The following is a 26766-nucleotide window of genomic DNA, read 5'->3' as shown; positions in this document are numbered from 1 at the left end:
TTTCAGCTGCCATCTGGGTTAGTTTTAAGATTTTTTGTGGTTGACAAATATTACACGGATCGATTTTCAAAAATGTACCCTGTTAATGACGTGACTATACTTTGAATTAACTATTTCGATAAAAAACCACTTATGTTTACACCAAAGATTTGTTTTATACAGGCAATTCGCTAATGGTTAATATCGAGAGGTCCGTTTGACGTTACAAGTCTCAGTGTGTTGGACCATTTACTTAATTTAATCAATCACAAATACATTACATACATAGACTCCCATATTCAACTTTAAGGTGCGTCGTCTTCCATACAAACTTTGGTACATCAATATTTCTTCCACAGACGTTATTTCGACGCGATTTTTTGAGGATAGTTAGTTATGGGCATATTGTTGTCGCAAATCACAAAATGGAGAGGATCTATAATACCTAAATTTCAGTATGATGCAGTAAATTTTGATCCATTTTACTGTGGTGTGAGTAGCTAATGTCAAATATAATCTGTTGTAAAAAGGTATTGACTATTTCGGGCGGTCACGTGACCACCTAGTTTGGCTCAGTGGTACCAATTCTTAGAAGTATGTAGTAAGAGAAGGAGTTCGAAACTCGATGACGCATAATGATTCTTTTTCTTTTTTTTTTTACTTTTTTATGTTTATTTACAAAGAATAAGTAATAGCATTTCGATAAAGTGCAATTAACCATGAAATTCAGTATTTTTAAGTCAGGTCAAACCAAAGAAAGTAATGTTTTTTCTTGAGGTCATCAATCTACTCTTTTTATCAAATAGCTGGCAAACTAGCATGCGGGTCACCTAATGGTAAGTGATCACCGCCGCCCTTGGTCACCTACAGCATTATTAGGACTGCGGGTGCGTTGCCGGCCTAAAAGGGAGGAGGGGGGGGGCTAAATTGGGCGGTATGGGGGCAGGATAAAAGGGGGGAGGGGAGTTGGGCAAAGGTACTATTTCACGCCGGTATTCAGATGGAGGTTGGTACTACTCCGGTCGAGCCGGCCCATTTGTACTGCAGTCAGCAAGTGGTTACAGTAAGGCTCTACCACATGAAAACTTGCTTGAACAACTAGATGCCTTCAAGAATGTTCTATGATGATGATGATGATGATGAATTCCTGTAGTCCCTCAGCAGGGACATAGGGCTCGCAGTAGGGACTTCCATGCGTCACGGTCCTGTGCTGTGGCTTCTAGGTCTCGCCAATGGTACCCAATTAGGGAGATCTCCTTCTCAACCGATCGTCTCCAGGTGATTCGGGGTCGGCCTGGCCTCCTACTACCAGCAGCTTGCCACTCCAGCGCTTGCTTGGCGAGATGAGCATCGGTTCTCCGCAACACGTGTCCGATCCAGCGCCACTTCCTCAATAGGATCTCCTTATCAATTGGCTTCTGGCTCGTCAACTCCCACAGTCTAGTGTTTGTAATGGTTCGTGGCCAATAAACTCCTAATATGCGACGCAAACACTTGTTCACAAAAACCTGGAGTTTACTGGTGATTGCTTTCTTGACGAGCCAGGTCTCACACCCGTACAGGAGAACCGATTTGACATTTGAGTTGAAAACTCTGATTTTTGTGCGCCGTGTTATTACGTGGGACGTCCAGACCGGTTTGAGTTGTGCATATGCGGCACGAGCCCTGTTTATGCGCGCTTCGACATCTGCATCGGTTCCACCATTTGGGTCAACAACACAAGAATGTTCTATACTTATTATTAATTAATAAAAAGCTTGTAAAATAATGGCGTATCGCAACAAAAGCGTAGTGTAATTTGTTTGTTACAATTTCACTTAGCGGGTCAAAATTTGAATGGTTTGGCTGTATGTAAGTAAAAACCGGGTGTTAGGATAAAATACCTAGCCTAGCGTTATTTACTTTCATTGGCAGTCCTGAACTTAGATAAACTTTCATAGTTCTCGGGCAAAATATCACACGTGTTGTAAAATGTAACTAAATATTTTGCATACATTTTGCGTAGACGCTAGCGCCATGCCGCGGTCATATAAGTAATATATTTTTTGGAATTCCTTGGTACCCTATCACAAAAAAACCGGCCAAATGCGAGTCATTTGGTGTATGGGAGCCCCCTTTAAATAATTATTTTATTCTGTTTTTAGTATTTGTAATACATAATCTGTGAAAATTTCAAGTGTCTGACTATTACGACTCAAGAGATAGAGCCCTGTAACAGTCGGAACCCTGCACTGCTTTCGTGAGGAAACCTGCACAAACCTGCGAAGCAATTCAATGGTGCGTTTTTTTTTTATACGACTGGATGGCAAACGAGCATGTGGGTCTCCTGATGGTAAGAGATCACCACCGCCCATAAACATTTGCAAACCAGGGGAATTGCAGATGCGTTGCCAACCTAGAGGCCTAAGATGGGATACCTCAAGTGCCAGTAATTTCACCGGCTGTCTTACTCTCCACGCCGAAACACAACAGTGCAAGCACTGCTGCTTCACGGCAGGATTAGCGAGCAAGGTGGTGGTAGCAATCCGGGCGGACCTTGCACAAGGTCCTACCACCTGCAAAAGCGTGTGAAGTGAAGTTCCCAATCCGCACTGGGCCCGCGTGGGAACTATGGCCCAAGCCCTCTTGTTCTGAGAGGAGGCTGGGATGTAACAGATGGACGGACAGACAGACAGCGGAGTCTCACCAATAGGGTTCCGTTGGCACGTTCCCTAAAAAAAATTGTACTAAAAAAGAAAAAAAGTCGCTAAAAAAGACACTAACAACGAAAGCATTAGGTTATATCGGTTGTAATATTCGTCTAGCAATCATAACAAAATAGGCTGAATGAAAGAGGTTTTAAAGAAACTTAGAATGAAGTACTGGCTGGTTAGATAATTAAAAATATAATGTCATGGAAATGTCATCCAGACTATCACCACTAGTCACATTTATTTGTATGTCAGTAATTTTTAAATTTATTGTCGTCTTCAGTTCAATAATTTTAATGTAGAAGAATGGCGCTGTCTCATATTTCGTTTCCTAGATTTTTTTTACCGTACAACGGTAAAACCTACAAGACAATGGCAAAATTGACCTCCAATGGACAGAGCCACAGTTTTCCAAAAAACAAACAAGTTTATTGTCTGGAGGAAGGAAATATCTAAGGCGCTAAAAGGACTACAATATAATCCTTACAGCATAGGATATGCTGTGAAATCTGACACAGGTATAGTCGCAACACATTTTTTAATACTATAAAATTGAGTGTTTTTTTACTAAAAGTGTACCTACGCTTTGTAAGATTTTTATAATACCGGTAAACCATGATCATAGCAATTAACATTATAGGTATAGGATTTTCGGATGAAGTGTGTATTTTTTTATAACAAGCTTTTTACAAGCTTTTATTTAGTTTCACCTGTCCCGTTGTCTGTCTATCTGTCTGTCTGTCTGTAGTCAAATCTTGCAAGTATAATTTGACCAACTTCCAGTAGTCAGATTGACTTGAAATTTGGAATGATTATGTAATTTGCGTGACAATACAATAATCTGGTAGTGACATCCTGGTAGTCCGACCAGGATCGTCTCCGCAGGACGGAACTCTTCAACGGTTAATAGCATCGACTTGAAATTTGGTATGCAAATGTTTTTTGTGTGACAATGCAAGTACTGTCAACAAAAAGGACAGTTATCAAAAAAAAACTGGGATTAAAAATGAAATTTTTACCAAACCTTATTAAATTTAGTGGTTCAACATTTAGTGGTATCGATTTGAAACGTGGTACAGAGACGTACCCAGTTTGGATGACAATGTAAGTAGGTTCAGTCAGCGAAACAAAATGTGCAGTCAGCAAACAAAATACAAAATCTTGTTACATTTTGTATACTTATTAGTATTGATTCCAGCCAGTAGCTAGTTATAGGTGGTGCGCTGTCTGTCATCGAATCACGCACACACACACACACACACACACACATTCAGTCAGTATTTTTCATTTATTATTTCGCAAGCTTTATTTAACTTGCAATGTATATGTATGTGCGGTTCAAACCTTGCAAGTTGAATTTGACCCACTTTCAGTTGGATAGACTTGAAATTCGGCATACTTACTCAGTAAATCTTGTGACAATACAATAATTTGGTAGTGTCACCCGAGTGGTCCAGCCACCAGCCAGACGTCTCGATCGTCAGGACGGAACTCCTCAACGGTAAATGGCATCGACTTGAAATTTGGTACAAAAATGTACTAATTTGGATGACAATGCAAGTACAGTCAAAAAAACTTCAGTCAGCAAAAAAGCTTGTATTTAAAAGTACAATACAAAAAATGATGATGATAATGATGAGATGATGATGATAACGATGATAATGATGATGATCATGATGATGTGATAATGATAATGATGACGACGACTACAACGACGATGATGATGATGATGAGATGAAGATGGTGACGACGATAATGATTTTTTTATTCGAATGGATGGCAAACGAGCAAGTGGGTCTCTTGATGGTAAGAGTCAGTAAGAGATCACCACCGCTCATAAACATCTGCAACACCAGGGGTATTGCAGATGATGGTGATGATGTGATGTTTATGATGACGATGATGATGATGATGATGAGTCGCGGGTAACAGCTTGTTATTTGATAAGAGCGTTTTATACCTGCATAACAACAAAGCCGAAAGAAATTTTTAGCAGTGTTATGTCTATGTTTTGCGTAGGTACCTATATGTATCACAACAACGCTGCTTGATTGATTTCAAAGAAAAGGGACGCTATTTGACATGTAAATGACACGAATTCACAGGGACTCTTCAACGTGATTGTGATTGTGACAAAGTGTATAATTTGAGTTCAGATAGAGATAACTAGTGTATGTAAACCTACTTAGTAGTCATTTCTAATTTAAAAAACTAATTTCAGGAATTAGACTAATTTTTACTAAAAATCATCTAATTGGACTCCAGTGGATCACTTAGAAGGTAAGACCTGCTTTGCTTCTTTTTGTCACAAATAAGTAATTTCACATTATCATCACAATACAAGTAATATGCAGTAGATCGACTTCATACTAGCGCACGAATCGACGCACGCACAGCCAAGCGTCAATTACACGACCGCTAACCAATGCCTCCAACCAAGCGCCACGCAGTCCGGTCGCTGGTCGCCCGCTCTATTCACCCTCGTTACGATTCCGTAACGTGGCTATATAGCGCTTAGTACTAACTCTTCATAAGAATGAGATTTTTTTGGGCTGATAGTTTCTGTTGTAATATTTGGTGGAAAGTGCTGGAAGAGAATTAAATAACTGATTTGTAAGATATGAGTTAGCAAAAAGATGTTCATTGACAACAGTGTTTATTTCGAGTAACTAACTAGGCAATACATAAAGAAAAAATATAACTATATAAACAAGTCTGCACAACAGACGTTACTTACTATCTACAACAGTTACAACGGAGAATTAGTGAAGATTGGGAACAGCAATTGAATATAAAAAAAAAATTAGAGATGCGAGACTGGATTCGAAACCATGATCCTTCTTGAATGGCCATATTAGTAGGTCGAACTACTCTGTTACCACGTACCTTTTTACCCTAACTGAAGCGAAGGTTATGTTTTGGACCTGTGTGTATATATTTAAGTATGTACGTATGTTCCTATGTTCGCTCGTAACTACTCAACGGTTTAACCAATTGTGACAAGTGACGTCATTACATTTGTCTTATTAGCGTGAGGGTCACTTATTGGGTAAATAAAATTCTTATGAAGTCAAAGTTTAAGGTGTGTGTGTGTGTGTGTGTAGATGTAATTTTGTTGAGCTTAAATAATCTGAACTACTGTTGATGCACCACCTGCTGTAAACTACGTAGTCCTAATATTATTATATTTGGCTCTCTGTTGCCAAATATAAACTCCAGGCTCCAGCACTGCGGTGTGGAATGTCAATTTTGGATCTATATTGGAATCCATAACAACTTATGTCATAATGATATTTTGCCATAATGTCATTCCATAATTTTTTTCCTAATATTGAATATCCTAATGCTTATTTGCACTAATTTCGTAAGTACTAATTAACATATTATGTCCTTATACTCACATGTCCAAATATTGGTTGACATAATCACTTTTGTACTAAACTGGTTTGGAAACTTCACACACCGTTGAATCATCCCCCTTACCACTAATATAATAAATGCGAAAGTTTGTAAGTCTGTTTGTTTGTTTGTTACCCCATCACTTCAAAACCGCTGAACCAATTTAGATAAAATTCGGTACCTACATAGATAGTTTGAGTCCCAGAAAAGGCCATAGGACAGTTTTTATCCCGGGAAATTGCATATAATAGTAGTAAATAATAATACACTAAAAAAAATGCCACTTTATAAATAATTTTAAATAAAATACTTTTCTGACTGCTGTTCTTTTTTGTAGGGGTCGCAGTTCTAACCTAACCTATTTTTCTGGCTGCGGTTCGTTTCTGTAGGAGTCGCAGTTCTAACCTAACCTAACTTACTTTTCTGGTACCGGTTCGTCACTGTTGGGAACTCAGTTGTAACGTAATATACTTTTCTGGCTCGCAAGTCGCTGTTTACCTACAAGTGCTCTGTTATGACAATTAATATTATGGATTTTAATATTATTACTCGTAAGTTTTATGTCTTACTATATTAGTACAAAACATATTAGGGATGTAGAGTATTAGGACATGTAATATTATGGCTTATGATTATTAGGACAAAAAATCATTAAGGCAAAAATAGGATATGTCAAAAGTGTTTATGGCAAAAGTGTTATGGCATTTGAGTTTAGGACAAACGATATTATGGATTACGAAGGGGACCCGTCAATTATATCTCCAGTCGAGTAAGCTGTGCATTATCCGTCAGTCAGTCATACAGTAGGTAACGTTACTCTTATTAATAAGTTATAAACCTCAACCAGTTTAGTGAAATTACAAAATAAGATAAAAGGTCAACTCGATTTTATGGTTCGGTACCCAAAACCCTATTACTAAGACTTCGTTGGTCGTTTGTCCGTCCGGCTGTCACCAGGCTGTATCTCAAGAACCGTGAGAGTTAGACAGTTGAAATATTCACAGATTATGCGGCCTCTATAACAACAAATACTAAAAACAGAATAAAATAAATATTTAAAGAGGGCTCCCATAAAACAAACGTGTTTTTTTTTGCCTTTTTTTTGCTAATGTCCAATGAATATTGTATAGATGGTGCGCAACCCTTTGTGCGCGAATCAAACTCGCAGTCGGTCGGTTTCATTTCACTACACTTGTTTAGCAAAATCCCTCTGTTACGCGTCAGTGACGAAACGAACTCGCAAAGTCAACTCTATGATCTCTCTCTCTCTCTCTCTCTCTCTCTCTCTATGATAAAAGTCTGAATAAAAAAAAACTCCAAACGAAGGTCGAGGCCGGGCTGCCGCCTCACTCGCCGCCCTTGCCCTTCAACCTGACCCAACAGAGTCGCATCCGCTCCACCTACATCGATCTCGCTCGCTTCACTCGCTCGATCCGCAGCAGTGAAGATATTATTTTGGCGGAGCAGGTTTAGGTTTTTGATCAAATGACTTTTTTTCTTGGCCGGTTTATTAAGAATTATCTCCTAAATGTATGGAAAAAAAGATAAACTTAAAATTATAAATGAGTTTTATTTTGTTCCTTCGTTTGTCTTTCCTTTTACTGTTTTTGCTCACTAAATATATTTAACTTTTCAGATTCATAATGGACTTCAAATTATTTTCTGAGACAAGTACGTAATACATAACAAAGTACAAAGCAAATAGTATTAGCGATTTTGTATTAAAATTCACCAATACTCTTAGCTTGTACTTTACCTATTATGCAATTGGGCCCGGTAGTCTCATGGATAGGAGCCGAAGATTCAACAGTTACTTACAGCTCTTGCTACATAAGTACTAAATACCTTTACAGATTGATTAAACCACCGTTCTTATTTCAAAAAATGACAATCATCGAAAACAGTACCATATTGTCAAATAATATATACGTCTCTTTCAGTTTGGGCGTGACGTCAGTGAGGTGTCAATTGTTCGTTACCTATATGATTTGATTATTTATGACTTTCAATATTTTTTGATTTTACAAGATCTTGCGGATTAAATTGAGGAATATATAGGTTGTCACAAAAATATAAGTATAACCACTAAAGACAACATGTAGTATCGAATCGTGAATATAATTATTTTTTTGTTTTTAAGAAATCTATTGTTATAAAATAAAGATACAACTTTTACCATGAATAGACTTACGACTGATTACGATGAAGCATACCTAGACACTTGGTAAAACTATAAGCTGTAAATGTCTGCACTATAAAGATATTATACACCGTGTTATTTTTGATTGTTAACTTTGAGGGGGCACTATAGTCAAACGAAGTTAATTTCTCCAAGACACTAGAATCCTAACTCTTACTGTGTAAAAGATAGTCAAAAATTAAGTTAATTAATTATTAGCTGTAAATCCCACGATCGAGCGACGACATCCACACTGCAGCAGACAATAGACATTATTTTTCTAAGACTTAATTTCTTTAGGGGATTGCAGTTTTTCTCACTCACTTCTCAATCTAAGTTATATGATATAGGAATTATCAATGACAAAAGTAGAACAGCCATCTCAACTACTTTGTTTTTTTTTTTACTGCTGCTAAGAACTACGCTAAGTATACAAGATCTATTTTGGATGCTGCCTCTACTTTATGGGTGAGTAGGTAAGGGTAATTTTAGGACCTTGTAAAATAGTCTCCCTATTATTAAAAATGTTATAATTATCTTTGTTTTATTCTTTCATGCTCAAGATATCGTTTACGTGATTTGCATACTTCTATTTCGTGATATATTCGTACTGACGCCACAACACATAGCGGAGCTGTCTAAACATTTAAAAATTATCGGAACACGCATTTACGTAATGCACAATAAAAATATAATCATGTTCAGATATTCTTCAGCACCTAGACAGCTTCCACGCTTATGGTGGTGACTGTACAGTAAGTACTACATAATATATTTTTGTACCTATAGGTGAACTGAAATATTTACTTTGCTCACCCACGACCTTTATAATAATATCTTTATATCTTTTACTATTTCTAACATCTGGTAGTATGGTGAACGTTTGTGTTGCTCTAAAGATGAGATCTGGTCGAGTTCGAAACGCGTCAGTGTAGTGTGGTGGTGGTGATAGATGTGTTTGATGATTTGTGCGTATTCCGACAGTGTGCAGGTGGAGGAACTGCATGAACACACATTTCATGCATAAACGTAGCTATTATAAAGTCACGGGTGAGCAAAGCAATTGATTCAGTTCATTGATATTATGAACCTCCGCAAAGTATAGGATTGCCGTTGGGGCCGAAAAGTACTCGTACTGCTAAAATGTATTCCTTATTTCTGTTCCTTGTAAAGGTTGCCTGGAAGAGATCGCTCTGAAGCGATAAGGCCGCCTATTGCTTACCTTAGAAAATCTCTATGTATATACTTGTGTTCTCTGTACTGTTTACTGTTTTTTGGTGTGCAATAAAGAGTTATTGTATTGTATTGTATTGTACTCGAGTGGAGACCGCGGATCGGCAAGCGCAGCGTAGGACGTCCACCAACGAGATGGACGGATGATTTGGTTAAAGCCGTGGGTCCACGGTGGGGGCCGCTGCCAACCGAAGCAACTGGAGGTTATGGTTGGAGCCCTCTGTCCAACAGTGAACGTCCTACTGCTGAGATGATCATGATGATGATGATGATTTTCATAACGTCTTCTCACTAAATTGACCACTTCTCACTGTGACCAGAGACCAATTCGAACAATGAACCACTTTCTAAATTGTCAATATCTTATAATGACAGTGTACTAAGTTTACAATTTCTTTAGACCAATGTCATTTCATTGGTTACATACTCTGAGAATATAAATCCTATTTCAGGTTCATCTCTATCTGTTCATAATTTTATTCCGCATATTGCTAAATTTTACATTTCAGAATACTTTTGCGTTATACTGATAGGCTGCATGACCTATTGCTTCTTAGACCACCTGTGTTTTAGTTTTTTTAGACTAAATGATACTATTCCATACATCTGGTTTTCAGTAGGAAAATCAGTACATATAGGTATTCATGCTCCTACTAGTAGGAGAATTAGTATAATATTGTGTTCGTGCTCCTACCAGTAGGAGACTGTAGTAGGAGCACGACTTTGCATCTGTTTCGAGCAATCCAAGCTATACCAGATAGAGGGCGCTCGTGCCTAAAATACCATGCGCCACATTACAAAATCGAAGATTACACAAGAAAGTGTTTTTTTTTGTGGAATGTCTTATTTTGGGCATCTGGTATAGTGGGAATTTTAATGAATAAGTAATGTAGTATTTTGAAAAATGTGATATTTTAGGCACGAGCGAGGGAAAATCGCTGCGTGGCTATAGCTACCGTCCTGCACAAAGGGAAAAATCCCTCCCGACCCGTGGTCCAACTGCTATCTGGTTGCACCACGGGAACCTAAACTTACCCAGGATGGTTCAATTCTCAGACTACTTTTTTTTCTGCAACTTATTGCTGCGACCCGTGGTACAACTGAAGGGCTATTGTCCAACGGGCATATGAACAATTGCTATGTTGAACCATTTGCACCATGGGGATGTAAAATTACCTTGGGTCATGTGTATCAGAATAGGTACTATCATTACTGCATTTTTATAAAATTAAAAGTCTCATGAAACCCAACAACTATGTAGTTTATTCTGAATACAGTGAAACCAACAGTCCGAACCCCGATTCCACAGAGTTCAAGTGGTAGTTCAACTAGTTAAACTAATTGGACCCACCCAGTAGGACCATGGATAAACATACTTTCCAGAATTGGACTACTGATTTTGCTTCTCCGTGGTGCAACCGGTTGACGATGAGTAAACTTGCTTCCCCGTGGTGCAACCAGTTGGACATAGTAGTTGGACCACGGGTCGGGAGGAAAAAAAAGTTCATAAGATTAGTTCCTAAACCGCAATCGGTTCGCATCAAGAAGGAATTTTGCTCATACGCGTGTAGGGTGAGCACTGAAAGACTCCGGTCGTCGTCAAGCAGCTAATCATCAATTGAGTAAATAGGTAAGTATCTCTTGTAAGTATAAATATATTCAGATGTAATCTCGGTATTTCTTGCAATTTGTGGGAATTCTTGAACGAATTTCTACCACTTGGTTGAAATACTGGGCATACCGTTCAAAACGAGATCCGATTTGCTTTGGAGTCAGAATGTTCTTTATTTATCGTAGAAACATGTAGATGCCTACATGTAGCCTGTATTCTCATTATTCATACTAAATACAAATAAATATATAGGAAGTAAAGTTCTGAATTTACCGTCGAAAACTCCAAAACAAATTCCTTCGGATCTAACAAAAAATGTACTTGGAATGATTCAAGCGTAATCTAATCGCTAATATAACGCAAGCGTAATACTTGCAACATTTTTATAGTATTAACTTGCATCCAGCAGCAACACGCTTGAACGCATTCAGGTCTTCCTCGAGCAGCTAGCACAATAAAGCTCTACACCTGGAAATTCACAACTATATCTAAGAATTTTTATTATCTGGCACACCCACGACACAAAACGACAATTGAAAACATGGAGACTGTACTAGCTCCCCAGAGGTCCTCGCTTACTACCGTACGATGCCCACCAGCACCGTCGTAAAGCGTTAGGTCTGCCCTTTTAAGGACACAGCAGTACCTGTCTTGAAAAATTACACGGAAATTCTAAAGCTTATAAGGAAAAAGACCCTCTAGATATATATAAACAACCAGACCACGATAATGATGATGGTGATGATGATGATAGTATTATCCACGTATAAATAAAGATTCAAAATATGAAACGTCGTTTCCAGCAGGATTCTACATACCGATAGCTTCAACGAGGCTGTTTCCTTTCCAGCCTACTATGTACCACTACACATGAACTGTTTTACGCATCAGGGTAGTTGACACACTTATACAGCATTACGGCCTTCCGTTCTTCAGCTTTCCAAAATGACCATTTCTGTACCTCGGTATACATACAATACAAAGAATTATCGCAACCTTCAACTCAAAAGATAACTGCAATCAAGACTGGTAGGTAGAATAAAACACGGAAAGATTTCGTCTCCAATATTCGAAGAAATAGGAGTAACACTCGCATGTAATGCATGATTATCAAAGTATGTATGTCACAAGAGCATCATATGTGGTTACCAACTTGAGCACAATATCATACTCGACAATCTCCAAGTCCAAAGCCAAAAATCACATAAGATTAGATTCCTGGGACTCTAACACGATTCATCTAATTCTATATCGTCGCATATGAAACACTCATATTATCTAGATATTTGAACATTTTAAGGGCAAAAGTACAGTTGATACAAATATTCGTGACCCGAAAAAAAATATATGAATATTTTGTAGTAGCTTACGCCGAAAGCCTTCCGAAAGCCTAGAAAAGTGATGCAATAATTTTTCACTAGTTGGCGCTGTCTATTTGCATGTGTGCGTGAGCTCCTAGTGTCCGTATAAGGCTGTACCTGACACCTAAATTTGAGCCCTGAAATCTCAGAATTGGCACACTATTTCCGTTCGACTGTAGTCTCAAAAAATCGGCAATTCTAAATTGTTTTCGCAAATAATAAACTCAACTATTAGTATTCTACGGATATTCTAAAAATTACAAAAAAACATCACGAAAATTCGACAGTCTGATTTTTAACGCCATCTGACGAGACTTTTACCATGAGCTAACGTGAGCAGCCGCCTTAAAGCCCAGTGAATTCGCGTTTCTAATAGGTGCGGGAGATTATTGCCTTTGTTTTAGATCTCATTTCAGTGTACGTACCACGATCAAATCGGGGACGTTCTGAAGAAAGGTCGGGTCAGGAGTACTCTAAACCGACGTGCATGCATGAAAAGATTATGAATGTAAGGAAGCGAGAGTTGTATGCCAAAGCGTAGCAAGTGGAAGGATTAGTCTCTGCCTACCCCGTTGGGAAAGAGGCGTGATTTTATGTATGTATTATGTATGTCATTTCAGTGTGCCTTATCTTCTGTACTCTCTTGATATTTAACATGCTTCCATTCCTCGTTGACATGTGATTATTCATTTACACGCTTACCCCCGTTTAAATAAAAAAATAAGTCTAGAGATAGAGTTTCCAAATGCACTCGCATTCCTCAAAGCAAACACAGGCACGCACTGAGTGAGCCGCGCTGCGTATTAGGTCAACCGAGAAGCTGTCTCAAGATGAGTTCTTAAGTTTGGTTTACTCTTAAGATAGATGCCAAAGGCAGACGGGCAGGCGGTGTGTAATATTTGTAACACCTGTGTTTGTTCCTGCGAAAGAAATAATTTCATTTCATTTCAGGCGACGATCCAAATTTTGCAAGTGGTAGGACCTTGTGCAGGGTCCGCCCGAATTGCTACCACCATTTTGCTCGCTTATCCTGCCTTGAAGCAACAGTGCTTGCACTGTTGTGTTTCGGCGTGGAGAGTAAGACTGCCGATGAAATTACTGGCACTTGAGGTATCCCATCTTAGGCCTCTAGGTTGGCAACGCATCTGCAATACCCCTATTATATATAATTATATATATTACTTTAGCTTTTATTCAACGGTTTTTTTATTAATGTTTAACTTGCAAGAGAACATTCAATAGGTCAAATGAAGTTCATTTATCCAATTAACTAGTGGCCTCACTCGTACTTATTGTTAAAAAGATAATTAATTATGAGCGTTAAAACAGCGTACTCGTATTCCTTTTTAACAGACATTGTAAAGGTCAAATTTTAAAATTTACAAACTTAAAATGACATTGACGTGACACAAAAGGTTGACAATGAAACACATTTTAACCCCCCACGCAAAAAGAGGGGTGTTATAAGTTTGACCGCTGTGTCTCAGTGTGTCTGTGTGTTTGTCTGTCTGTGGCACCGTAGCTCTTAAACGGGTGACCGATTTGAAAGCGGTTATTTTTAATTGAAAGCAGGTTTTTTTAGCATCGGTTCAGCCGTTTTTGAGATATTGAACTTTGAAGTAACAAAGTCGGCGGTTTTACAACTTATTGTTGGTTAGGTTATTATTTAAACTTTTGTTGCGAAATATTTATGTACCTTTGAATTAATAAGCTTTTTTTGCTGACTGTACTTTTTGTTGACTGTACTTGCATTGTTATCCAAGCTACATTTCCGTACCAAGTTTCAAGTCGATACCATTAACCGTTGAGGAGTTCCGTTCTGCGGAGACGATCCTGACCGATCTATCAGGATTCCACCACCAGATACTATTACTAGGTATTTTCACCAGATTTACAATATAATACTTACACAAACATCACGCCTGTATTCCCAAATGGGGCAGGCAGAGCACACGAAACGTTACCGCTTCGGAGCCATAATATTATAATACTTACAATGCAATAAATTAAAAAAAAAAAAAACTATACCAGATTTACATAAATTTGAAGTTTTGTTTGGGTCAAATCTTAGAAGCTAAATTTGACCCAAACAAACAAATAAATAAGTAAAGAAGTAAACAAACAGGGCAAGTTAAATAAAATCTTGTAAAAATATTTTTTCTGCTTTGCGTTGCTCATTCTTTAAGTATAAAATATACATACATGCAACTGAGTTACCTAGTTATAACGCTGCTTGTATAGTTATTGTATCGTCTTCTTCTTCTTGTATCTTTAGCAAAGGACATTTCCAAAAACACAAATCGCCGTCCCTTCTGATACGTCACAATCGCACAATTATAAACTCACACATACGTACGCGTGATGTTACGACCGGGGAGGGGGAATGAGGAATGTATACCCCACTCTTGGGGTAACTTTATACCGACACCTAAATGCTAAGGTTGGCGATGCGGGGAAAACTATTGTTTTTAGAAAAAAAAGTTTTATAATGCTAGAAAAAAACCAGCTTATATACCTGGTGTGGCCTACGTAATAGCCGAGGGTCGTGCTCAGTGGCGTGCCATGGGAGAGGCCTATGTCCAGCAGTGGACAGACATAGGCTGATGATGATGATGTGGCCTACGAGCAAATAATTAAAACAAAGATCGTCCAACAGAACAACATTAGTTCAGCGACTTTTAAAACATTTGCAAAATTATTTGCAACAGGAAGAAAAACTAATTTGTAAATCTCCATACTTTTAAAGCAAGTGATTGGGTGAGGCAGAGAGTGCTTATATATTTTGTCTCATTTTCATCATACCCCAGCGAAACCGGGGCGGGTGGCTAGCAAATCCTACCTAATCCTTTCTATGCATGTATGCATATATTCCAGAACATTGATCCATCTGTTAGTAATACATTGACAACTAAACAACTATGTTAGAAACTTTCAATACCGGGTGCACCCTATAACAGGAGCAAAAAATTAAAACACAGGTTTACCCAAATAAAACTACTTTAGTTCTGCAACTTTCAAAAATTAAAACTTCAAACTTAACTTAAACCTAAACCCTCTAACCTAAACCTTCGATTCGAAATTCCGAAGGGAAGGGTTGGGAATTTTTTAGGAGTTTTATGCTGACGGCTGAATTCTGAAGGCACAGGCCACCATGCGGAATTCCGAATTAGAGGAAAGTTCGAACGGAAAACTATTTATACTATCCGTATGTAGTAGATCCATAGATTTGCATTTATTTACTGCGTTCGAAACCCCAAATCGGAATTTTGAATCGAAATTGGTGGCGCCCCTTATTATTTTATCATCATTCATCATCCAGACATTCAGACCTCCAGTCGCTTCGGCTGGCAGCGGCCTGCATCCACCGTGAACCCGCGGCTTTAACCAGGTAATCCGTCCATCTCGTTGGTGGACGTCCTACGCTGCGCTTGCCAATCCACGGTCTCCACTCGAGAACTTTTCAGCCCCTACGGCCATCTGTTCTCCGTGCTATATGGCCCGCCCATTGCCACTTCAACTACTAATTCGTTTGGCTATGCCGGTGACCCTTATTATTCTACGTATCTCCTCATTTCTGATTCGATCCCCTAGAGAGCAATAACTAGAGAGCCATAGCTCGCTGAGCAACTCTGAGCCTATTTATAAGGCCTATAGTGAAGCACCACGTCTCGGATCCATATGTCATTACTGGCAACACACATTGGTTAAAAACCCCTTACAATTTAATTTAATTGATTTATCAGCGAATAACATTAAGCCATTATTTTATCCCGGGAATTTATGAGCTTCCTACGGGAAACTGGCAAAGTTGCTGGTAATAGTTACTCAAAAATAAAAGCAACAGGCTAGCAGAGCCAACCCTGCAGTCGATCAGAGGCGCGGCTAAGTATATGAAATGAATTGTAAATGAAATCAGAGGCGAGTGCGGCGGTTTATCGCGGTGGACGGCCGCCTTTAGACGAGTTTAATGCCCCCTAAGGCGGGTTCTGCTGCTAGAACTATGTCTTGTAGATAGGGGCTGATTTTTACTGAGAGTAAAAATGTAAAACAACTATACTTGGTTTGGATAGGTATTTGACTAAATGTAAACAAACTTCAGCTGCCAGATTTGGGACATTCAAGAATTTCAAACATTTTACTTATATCATTGTGATACAAACTAGACTAGTGTATTTCAATACAGAAATGTAAATGTTTAGGTAGTTTAATGGGGGAATTTCAATATTTCAGACACCAATTGACGTTGTTTTGTTTACGTTTAGTTAAATACCTATCCAAACCAAGTATAAGTGGCATCGCCATCATTACCATCCCAGCCTATGTACGTCCCACTGCTGGACACAGGGGACTTTTCAGACTTAGACGGCTTGAGTAGTTCCCACACGGGCCCAGTGCGGATTGGTAACTTCACACGCATTGAATGAGGGCTATCGTTTTTTGTCTCACTAGATGGCGCACTGTAGCGTGAGGTTTTTAAGTATGGCTTTCAAAGTCTGTTATTACGGGCGTGAAAACAAAGTTTAGATTAAATTCATATTTAATACACCTTAAAACCGTGCCATAAAAATATCGAGCATGCCACAGTGTTGCATAGTCCCCGTTTTGTTCGGAAAAAAGGCAGGACAAAGGTTTACGAAAGACAAAACTGTCTCAAAACACAGACATTCATTGCCCCAGAACGCATATATGCTATAATTAATTTCAGATATTGCAAAATATTCACAAATTTATTCTAATTATAAAAACCCGCGTAGCTCACCCGAAAACTATGAGATTTGACATTTCGGAGATCTCACGCTACACTAGCGCCTCTAGTGGCGAATTCATACGCGATAGCCCTCATTGCTTCACAGGTTAAGGCTCCGTTTCCACCAGATCTTGCGAGGAATGTGTTTTTCATGAACCAATAGAAACGCTTCATTTACCTCGCCTCGCTCCGCTCAGCTGTTTCGACTAGAGATGAGAGGGTTTCTATTGGTTTTGGTTCCAAATTTCATTGTGATTGTTTTACCTTATTTCCCTCTTCTCAGTTTCTCACAGCCCGACTTTCACTTGACTCACTTTCCCTGCGTGAGCCCGACTCGCACTTAGCCATTTTTTTTTAAATTGGAAATGCGTCAATTTATTAAAGGCTGACCAGAAATATAAAAAACCTGACGCGAGGGGAGCACTTCTACGTTTTATATTGCAACATTCTTTACACTTACTATACGATACCTATCAGTCATATTGACAACGGTGTCGGTGATATTATTTAAAGGAATATTTCCTAATCCCTCAGCTTTTTTTATGACAAATACATTATATTTAATTGTCGCTAATGTTTTATACATTGCGAATAATTTTCGTTCCAAGGCTATGGATAATATTCGGCATTTTAACGCACAAAACCACAAAATAACACTTTAAAATACCACGCATGTATACTCGTACACTAAGATAGGTTTCCCAAACCATTTGTAAGTGAATATTTATATTCTTTTGAGAAAATAAAAATCTTGAACCATAAAATACCACGCGCAAACAACGTTAAGCTTTGACAGCAATAGACAGATGGCATTTGAATTTAGTGTTACCAGTGCAAGAAATTAGTTCTATTGGTTTTCTGCACTATGTCGAGGTTTTTTTTCATAATTCAGCAATTTCATCATGTCAGCCTTTACATCTCAATATATATTGTGGAAATAATTCGTAGCACTTTAACAGGTCGGCTGGAAAAAGTGCTACGTGTCGTAGCGGATGCTACGCCGTAGAGCGTCTACGAACGTGTCATTTGCGCAATATCTTCACTTCGATAAATATCGTTTTAAAGATTTATAACTTAAAGATATCACATTATATAAGAGATCACGTGTGATATTTTTAATAGCAACGTTAATGTTATTTAATTTTACAGGATTTAATAAACTTGCATATCAATACTTCTAAATCAATTCTTGCAGCATGTTTGATTTCACGCACTTTTAGTACTTAATCATGTATGTCTCTAAAAAATATTAAAAATATTTTTGGAACACTTACTTTTGATTTTGTTTATTCGATTCTTTATTTTACTTTAATAATTATTCATTATTAGACTATAAAAGTCACTAATTTAAATGCCTAATTTCATTCTTCTACATGAAATTTAATTATTTATTTCTTCATTCCAGGTAAGCCGAAATGTCTGGGCAGACTTTCAATGGAGAGCTAAATATTAGGTAACGATAATTGGACATAATGTACATAAGGATCGACAGAACTTAAAAAGAAGTCAATTTTATTATAGATATTTTAGAGAGTAACCACTAGCAACAATATTATGCTCACTGATATAAACCCATTGTAAAAATATAGATGTACAGACACCAACACCAATATCTGACACAACAAACGTGCATAACATATACATAACGTGCTCCGCTGTGGCAGCTATTAATGACTGTACAAGCTATCTCTTGGCCAAATATCATAAATTATTGGCATTACTGTTATCTACTGCAAATAAAAAATCAGACGGATTGACCCCCAGAATTACCGCGTTTGTAATAAATAAATAGCATGCGACAATTGACACCAACTGTCTTAGTCCAAAACTAAGCATAGCTTATGCTAAGGGTAGTGTTAAGGGTAAGGGTAAGGCAACGAATAGACATACTTAAGTGGATAAAAATACATACCTACTTAAATACATATCAAATGTTCATTACTCCAGAAAAAACATTTCTATTGTACATATAAATGCCCTGACTGGGGATTGACCCGGGACCTCAAACTACGTAGTCAGGTTCTCTAACCACTTGACTGTCTGGCCGTCAATATTTAATATTGGTATATTTTTATGCAAATAAACCACTAACGTAGGCCCTTAAATTTCCCACCAAAAAAAATAACTGACCAATTCCATAAAAAAGAATAAAACCAGCCGGAAGTATAAGTGTTATTCCTTGTAATACGTTACAGCCCTATTCCGCGGAAAGAAAAAAAAGTCCCTTCATCCCTTATTACAATCACGTATCAAAATCCTTTCGTTCCCTTACGACCTGACGGTACTACGTAAGAACCACCGACAGAGACAGGTTATACAGTAACGTGTGCGTGCGAGCGAGTCAAGCGTACTTCTCTCTGTTCAACGTTGGAGTGTTTTTGCAGAAGTACGGTCCACGTAAAAGGTTTCCAGTTTTATTTTTATTGTAATGCGAGAAGAATTATTGCGCGTATCAAACGTTACTGAGTTTAAGTATGAATATTGGTGAGTGTTTTAAGGGAATTAACCTATATTGTTTTATGAGCATGATTATGGGCGGTGGTGATCTCTTACCATCAGGAGACCCACTTGCTCGTTTGCCATCCAGTCGTATAAAAAATAAATAGCACTTTCATTTCCAATTTGAAATTCACTTGGCGTTTAAAAATCGTGGAAGAGAAAACAGTGGATTTTCAATGTTTTAGAACATAGACACTCATCAATAAAATGTATCTTAGATAAATTTAAATACAGACTCAGCTAGGAAAATAAAATATGACTTTGTTTCAAAAACAAACAAAATATATACGGTAAAACCAGCGAAACAAGCAAAAGACCACCACTCGCAAAATGTGCTAAAAATTAAATTAATAAGAATTATAGTTTCTCGACTATAGAAAATATTAACCAGTTTCTGCCAGAATAAATAAACAGATCAACCATTTTCACCAGCACTGGTTTTAGCTTTTTGCACATTTTGTATATTTAATACTTTTTGCCTTGTAATAAATAACAATAATAAAAAAACATAAATATTTATTAATTAACGAACAGTTAATCTGAAACATATCAATAAATTCAGAAAGCGTGAAAATTTGGTACGTAATTTTAATTGAAATAAAAATATTCGCACAATTTCAATTTTAATTAATCGACGAAACGCCGCCATGCAATGCTGTTCTTAAAGCTTTGCCATACTAAAGCATTATGTTTAATGAAATTATGCGTGTATGACGTAATTGTCGCCGAGGAATGCGGGTGGCGTGCCGCCGCGGGTTCGATGCCCGACTCGTGAATGCCGCCTTATTGGAATCACGCTTAGAAGCTTAGAACCAGTCAAGTGCGAGTCGCACTCACGAACCCGAAGTGAATGAATAAACTTATACTAAATGTCAAATAAAATTAAATCATAATGCGTTACAGTCCAATTACAAAAGACGTTAATACGTGACGTTGACGACGAATGACGTTTTAATGAATTATAAACAATTATTTTATTGTATACAAAGATTATTATTAAAGCCGTGGTGGCCTACTGGTTGGACTATAGCCTCTCAAGCAGAGGATCGTGGGTTCAAATCCCACTTCGCATCTCTAAGTTTTTCGAAATTAATGTGCGAAATCACATTTGAAATTTACCACGAGCTTTATTACGGTGAAAGAAAAGATCGCGAGGAAACCTGCATAATTTCTGCGAAGCAAGTCAATGGTGTGTGTAAAGTTCCTAATCCGCACTGGGCCCGCGTGGGAACTACGGCTCAAGCCCTCTCCTTCTGAAAGGAGGCGTGTGAACTGCAGTGGGATGCATAAAGGCTACGATAATAGATTAGATTAGATTTATTTATTAACCTATGAAGAAAACCATACTAATATTATAAATGCGAAAGTGTGTGCGTTTGTACGTTTGTCAGTCTTTCACGTCAAAACACAGCTAAGGATAGACATGATTTTTGGCATACTCAGAGATAGTTGCCTTATTTATTTCATTGCATATATAGTAGCTGGCCTACAGCCAGAGAGTGACATAGGTTATTCTTTATCCCGAGCACGCGATAATCGACTTCCACGCAGGCGAAGCCGCAGGCAAAAACTAGCACATTATAAATACATGTCAGGTAATTATAAGAAATTCAGAAAAGGACCATCAAATGTTTACAAAAAAATAATAAAAAGTATGTTAGTGCAAATTACTACGAAATTTCATATAAAAATAGAATTGAAATGTCAACTTTTTTTTTAATGTTTATTACGAATCATTTATTTCAAGCACAACATAAGTCCAAATTAAATACATACAATTCTAAATCAATAAGCGAAATGATATTAATGTCACAAATTAATAAATAATACAATAATAATTTATTAATGTCAAATTAGAATTAAATTTAAAATAATAATAACAATTAGACAATATTTAAGAAATTAGAACCATCATCAATCAATAAATAATTAAAAAATAATCAAAATATCAATATGATAAAATTAAATATAAATAAAAAATCGTCCACAAAAACAGGACAAAATATGTCAATAAATGAAAAAATCTAATAACACACACACAGACACACACACAATGACACAATCAACATCACGCCTGTATTCCCAAATGGGGTAGGCAGAGCACACGAAACGTTACCGCTTCGGAGCCACTTTTAGCAATTTTAGGGTTTAAGTTTGACAAAAACGGTACAATAGTGACAGGTTGCTAGCTTGTCGCCTACGGTATGTAATGGAGAGGTGTAATTCTAACCCGACACCACACGGGTTAAATATATATATATTATACTTAAATAAGACTCAAGTGCAAACATTCGTATCATCAATTCATCACACAAGTCGTCACTACTTTTGAAAAAATCTCGTATCTCAAATCAATACGTCAGCAAAATTGACTCTTGAAATAATGTTCACAAAGTTCACCCAGAAAAATTACGGAGATACGGGCTTTTCTCAAAGTAGTGCCGAAATATTTCGGAAAGACACGGGGATCGAACCCGTAACTTCTAGCTTCGTAGTCAGGGTCACTAACAACTTAGCTATGCTAGGCCGTATTGTCTAAAGCCGAATTTAGACTTGCAAGAAAAATCGTGCAAGTTGCATTACATTGCGAAGCCGTAAAGCCAACGAGTTTGTAATGGTCTATCGAGCGCCGCAATGTAATGCAACTTGCACGATTTTTCTTGCAAGTCTAAACTCTGCTTTACGCTTTGACATTCGCAATCGCATTCACCGTCTTCTTCAGACCCTCATCTTACACTGTGTGACAGAAAAGTGATGAAAACGATTGTGATTCCGAATACGTAAAACAATAAGACTTCTGTGCCCTATTTCACGAAGCTACAAATTACAATTTACAAGCGGTAGTCTTTGTTAACCCCCGACGCAAAAAAGGGGTGTTATAAGTTTGACCGCTATTTGTGTCTGTGTGTGGCACCGTAGCTCTTAGACCGGTGGACCGATTTGAATGCGGTTTTTTACTTGGAATCAGGTTTTCTAGCAATGGTTTTTAGGCATGTGTCATCAAAATCGGTTTAGCCGTTATTGAGATATTGATTTTAGAAGGGACAAAGTCGGGGGCTTTCCAACTTTTTGATAAGGTTGGTTTTTGGAATCATTTTGTATTTTTTAATTTCAACTCCAAATTTGTTACTTTTTGTTAGTTTGGTTATTTGACAGAATGCGTTGAAAAGAGACTACCGCTTGTAAATCGTAACTAGTACCTTCGTGTAATGAGCCACTGGTCGATAGGTACTATTACTAAGTAAATTGGCACTCACAGAAATACTACTAACTTCAAACACCTCTTTAGTTGAACCAGTGGAACGAGACGCAAATATGGAACTGCATTTATTTCTAAAAAGCAAAAAGAAGAGTGAAATAAATTGGCTGTGTTGTGCGAGCGCGGTTCCATTCCATTAAGCAGAGGTTTTAAACCCGGCTGCCGTACAGAAGAAAATACGTTTTTTATATTATATGTTTTATTTTATTAAAATACTACAATTACAGAGCAATAGGGCGTATAAGGCAAAGCTCTGTGCAGGGGGCGACACTAGCACAAACCTTAAGGAAACCGCCATGACAACGTCAGTGCCAAAGGTCAGTGCTCTTTATATTTTGTCGCCATGACAGACATGACCAAAGAGTATTAATACCTATAGAAATCATGACATATTTATAAGTAACTAAATAAATGATATTTACATCGATATTAGCGATAGAATATTTCCAAAAATGTAATTGAAATAATGGTTCTGTATCGTTTGCCCGAATTTCATATGCCCGAATGTATCGTTTTCTAGAATTTTCATTTGCCATAAAGTAATTTACTTCTGAAATAGTAACTTCTTCAGAGTTGATATTAAACTAACCTAACCTAATCTACTGCATTCTATATGATGACATTTTAAAAAAATCCTAAAAACAGCACGGTTCTATGTATTTTATGGCAAACGTGAAGTAATATGATATTACGACATCCTACGGACACTTAAGATACTCAAAAAACATAAGCCATAAACATATGGTATTTGCTAGTGCTATGCTCTGACGGGATAAAATTGCAGTAATATTCCTATTGAAAAAACATAGGAAATACATGACGCTAAATAGGTCATAATGCCGAGGCAAGCCGTGTGGCGCTGGTTTTCAATGAGGATCTTATCTAAAACTAAAGCTAGCGAGTGATAGCTCTAACGCCATCAACTCGTGAAAAAACAAATAAAAAAATTACATATATTACATACTTACAATAAGCAAATGAAAATCTGACAGTTTGCTCAGAATCGCGAGTAGAATCGATCACACTATATTTTTAAACCTCTTGTAAATGAGTGTAAAATATAGTTACAATTACTGATTTAGCAAAGTATACTAAAGTAGTCCAGCATTTATTTTTTGATTGCTAAACTTATGTTTGATTATAAAAAAGTGTGTAACTCTGTAAAATAAATTAATAATTACTAACAATCTATGGACCCTGATTTGAATGAAAGTTCTAATTGTTTTTACAATCAAAAGAGCTACGAGCCTTTATTTTGTATACTTATCGCGTTAAAAAACCATCTTGAGAAATAAAAACACATTTCTTAGTTAAAAGTTTAACATAAACGCAAATCGTCAACTCGACAAGTCTTAAAAATACTCCTAAACTTGGAAATAAGCGTATACGTATCCCGATGTCAAATGCAAGGTATTATAGTAAATTACTTAACGCATCGACCTATAAAAGATTTAACACACTCACACACACGCCAGGCCCCGCCCCCTATCGGCGACCTCTTTGTTCTTACACGAAGCACCACTCACACATGCGCACACCCGACGTGTGAGCGTTAAGGGGAGTGAAATATTCCAGCATTTTTCTTACTTACATTTCACTGTCTATGCCTTTGTGAGAGCGATTGAATTTATTTCCGAAAGATTTCTGCGGAACATTTTAAAACCTACTTATTTTAAAGACGGCTTCTAACAAAACCCAAGGGGAATCACGTCCGAAAATCACGTCACTGGGCCCAGGCTTCCCGATAACGATAATTACGGTGATCGTTATTAAAAGCACAATTCGACGGGAATCAACTTTTCCATAGCCATTACCGACTGACAATGCTTCCATTTCCCTCGTACACCCTCTTAAGCGCGCGCGTATGGAGGGGGGTGTAGATACGACGTCGCGTCGGTGTGTGAGTGAGCCGAAGAGCATAAATAGCCACGCGCCTCGCTCTCCTCAGCACAGAGCGTCAATCGCTCCACGCGGAAGGTCGTCGCCATGTCATAGTCAAATCTAACTCCTCTCTTTCCTTCTTCTTAGCAACAAATACGTATCATGTCTCTATTGTAAAATTTTGGTGCTCAAAAAAAATATTTTTATATTCGGAGTTTGTTATGGATTGTTGATAGGTTGTAGTCTAGTAGTATTAAAAGTGGGATACCAGTCGAGATGAATTTTATCGGTGAGTGCTTTCAATTCACTTTAATTTTTAGTTGTCTTTTGCTTTTAATTGTTCGCAAACATCGATCGCAAAGCGGTGCGGTGTAATAAAACTTAAATAACTCATAAAAATACAGGCGTAGCTGCCGCATTTGGCGACGCTCGTAGCCGCTACGCCTCGTAGACCCGCTACGCGTAGTCAGAATCAAATTAAGGCTTTCTGCAAGTAACTACGTTGATTGAATTGAGCCTAGACTCAACTTGTACTTTGAGACGGGATGCTACAAATTGTATTAAGTTACAATCGCTAATTGAAACTTCTGTAAACTGTATTGGATTGTCGTAAATATAATCCTTCTTAACTAATGATGCTAATTGATAATCGCGCTATAATATCATAATGTCTCAATGGATGAAATTTTAAGGGGTTTAAATTTTGATTTAGTGGGAATATCACGATTAACATCTCATATAATATCCAGAGGTTCGTAGTATAGTTTTAAATTGTTTCAGAATGTAAGCAAGATTAAAAGGTTTTAGGTATATAAATACCAACAGTACGTGTATTATTGACAGAGACTAATTCATTGTTTTAAAGTTTGACTTGCAGTTTAATAAGTTTTTGTTAGTAAAATTTAATTTTTGACACTAGTGTTTTTTTAATTGGCTTTACTGTATATGTTATCCTACGGAAACGATTCTGTCGGACCATTAGAGTTTCACGCGAATTTACATAAGTAAATTTCAACCTATTCGACATCAGGAAGTGGTCGTAAACGGTTTGCAAATTTTGTAGAGCCGACTTAAAAACTGACACACGTTGAAACTCTTTAAAAAAACACAAATGAATAAGGAAATTTCATCCCAGTAATTGAACAAGTACAAAAAGCGAAACTTTTCAATTGGAGACTTTCGTAATGACGCCAATTTTGACGCGTACTATAAACAACTAAATGCATGGAAACCTACTTACTTCAAAATCAATATAAAATCTATTTACCATCGTTCGGAAAAACCCAGTTGAGAAGAACTCGTAATGAAATCGACGAGTTTTTTTTAAACAGTTTATTTAATCACTTTTTCATCACAAGTATTTAACACAATTTCATATTTATCACAGTAGATCAATACTTTAAGTAAATAAATCGCCAATGCGGATCGGAATTATTTCCAAACATCCCTGTCCATGATATAATCATTAATTCATAATACGCTTTAAATATTAATGTCTCTTAAGCTTTTGCAAGGGCATTCAGCTAAATTGACTCAACCACTTACCAGCTTTAATATTTTAGATTCCTTTAAAATGATATCTTGTAGACTAAAATGCTTGAAACAATATTAGTACAACAAGTATTAGAACATTTTTGTAACTAACTTATCCACTAAATTTTGAAGTTATTTGACTATGGATCGCCGCAAAGTTTGAATGCTTGGGAAGTTTTGGAATAGATTAGCCTACATAAATAGTTCAAACCCGTATTAATACATAGGGTATTTTTTATTTAGAAAATTTGACAATTCTCCTGAGTATTTAAAACTAATGCTTCGCAGAAGTCGTGGAAAATGGAACTATTCATGGGACAATTAACATCAGTTGACCCAGTCCCAAACTAAGCAAGGCTTGTGCTAGGCAACGAATAACCATACTTTATAGATA

General features: G+C 37.3%; 1 protein-coding gene and 1 long non-coding RNA gene across 4 annotated transcripts in view; both read left to right on the top strand.

Moving 5' to 3' along the window:
- LOC141433202 (uncharacterized) overlaps nucleotides 1-26766 on the top strand; it is a 213920-nt gene that overhangs the window by 121751 nt on the left and 65403 nt on the right. The window lies entirely within an intron of this gene.
- Nucleotides 284-11801, top strand: LOC141433185 (uncharacterized). The gene is made up of 2 exons (XR_012451905.1): nucleotides 284-4949; nucleotides 7705-11801. It is a non-coding gene; the product is annotated as an uncharacterized lncRNA (long non-coding RNA).

The sequence above is a fragment of the Choristoneura fumiferana genome, chromosome 12 (genome assembly GCF_025370935.1).
Source record: "Choristoneura fumiferana chromosome 12, NRCan_CFum_1, whole genome shotgun sequence".
In the NCBI taxonomy this organism is placed as follows: domain Eukaryota; kingdom Metazoa; phylum Arthropoda; class Insecta; order Lepidoptera; family Tortricidae; genus Choristoneura; species Choristoneura fumiferana.
This window is presented reverse-complemented; position numbering and strand designations above follow the sequence as displayed.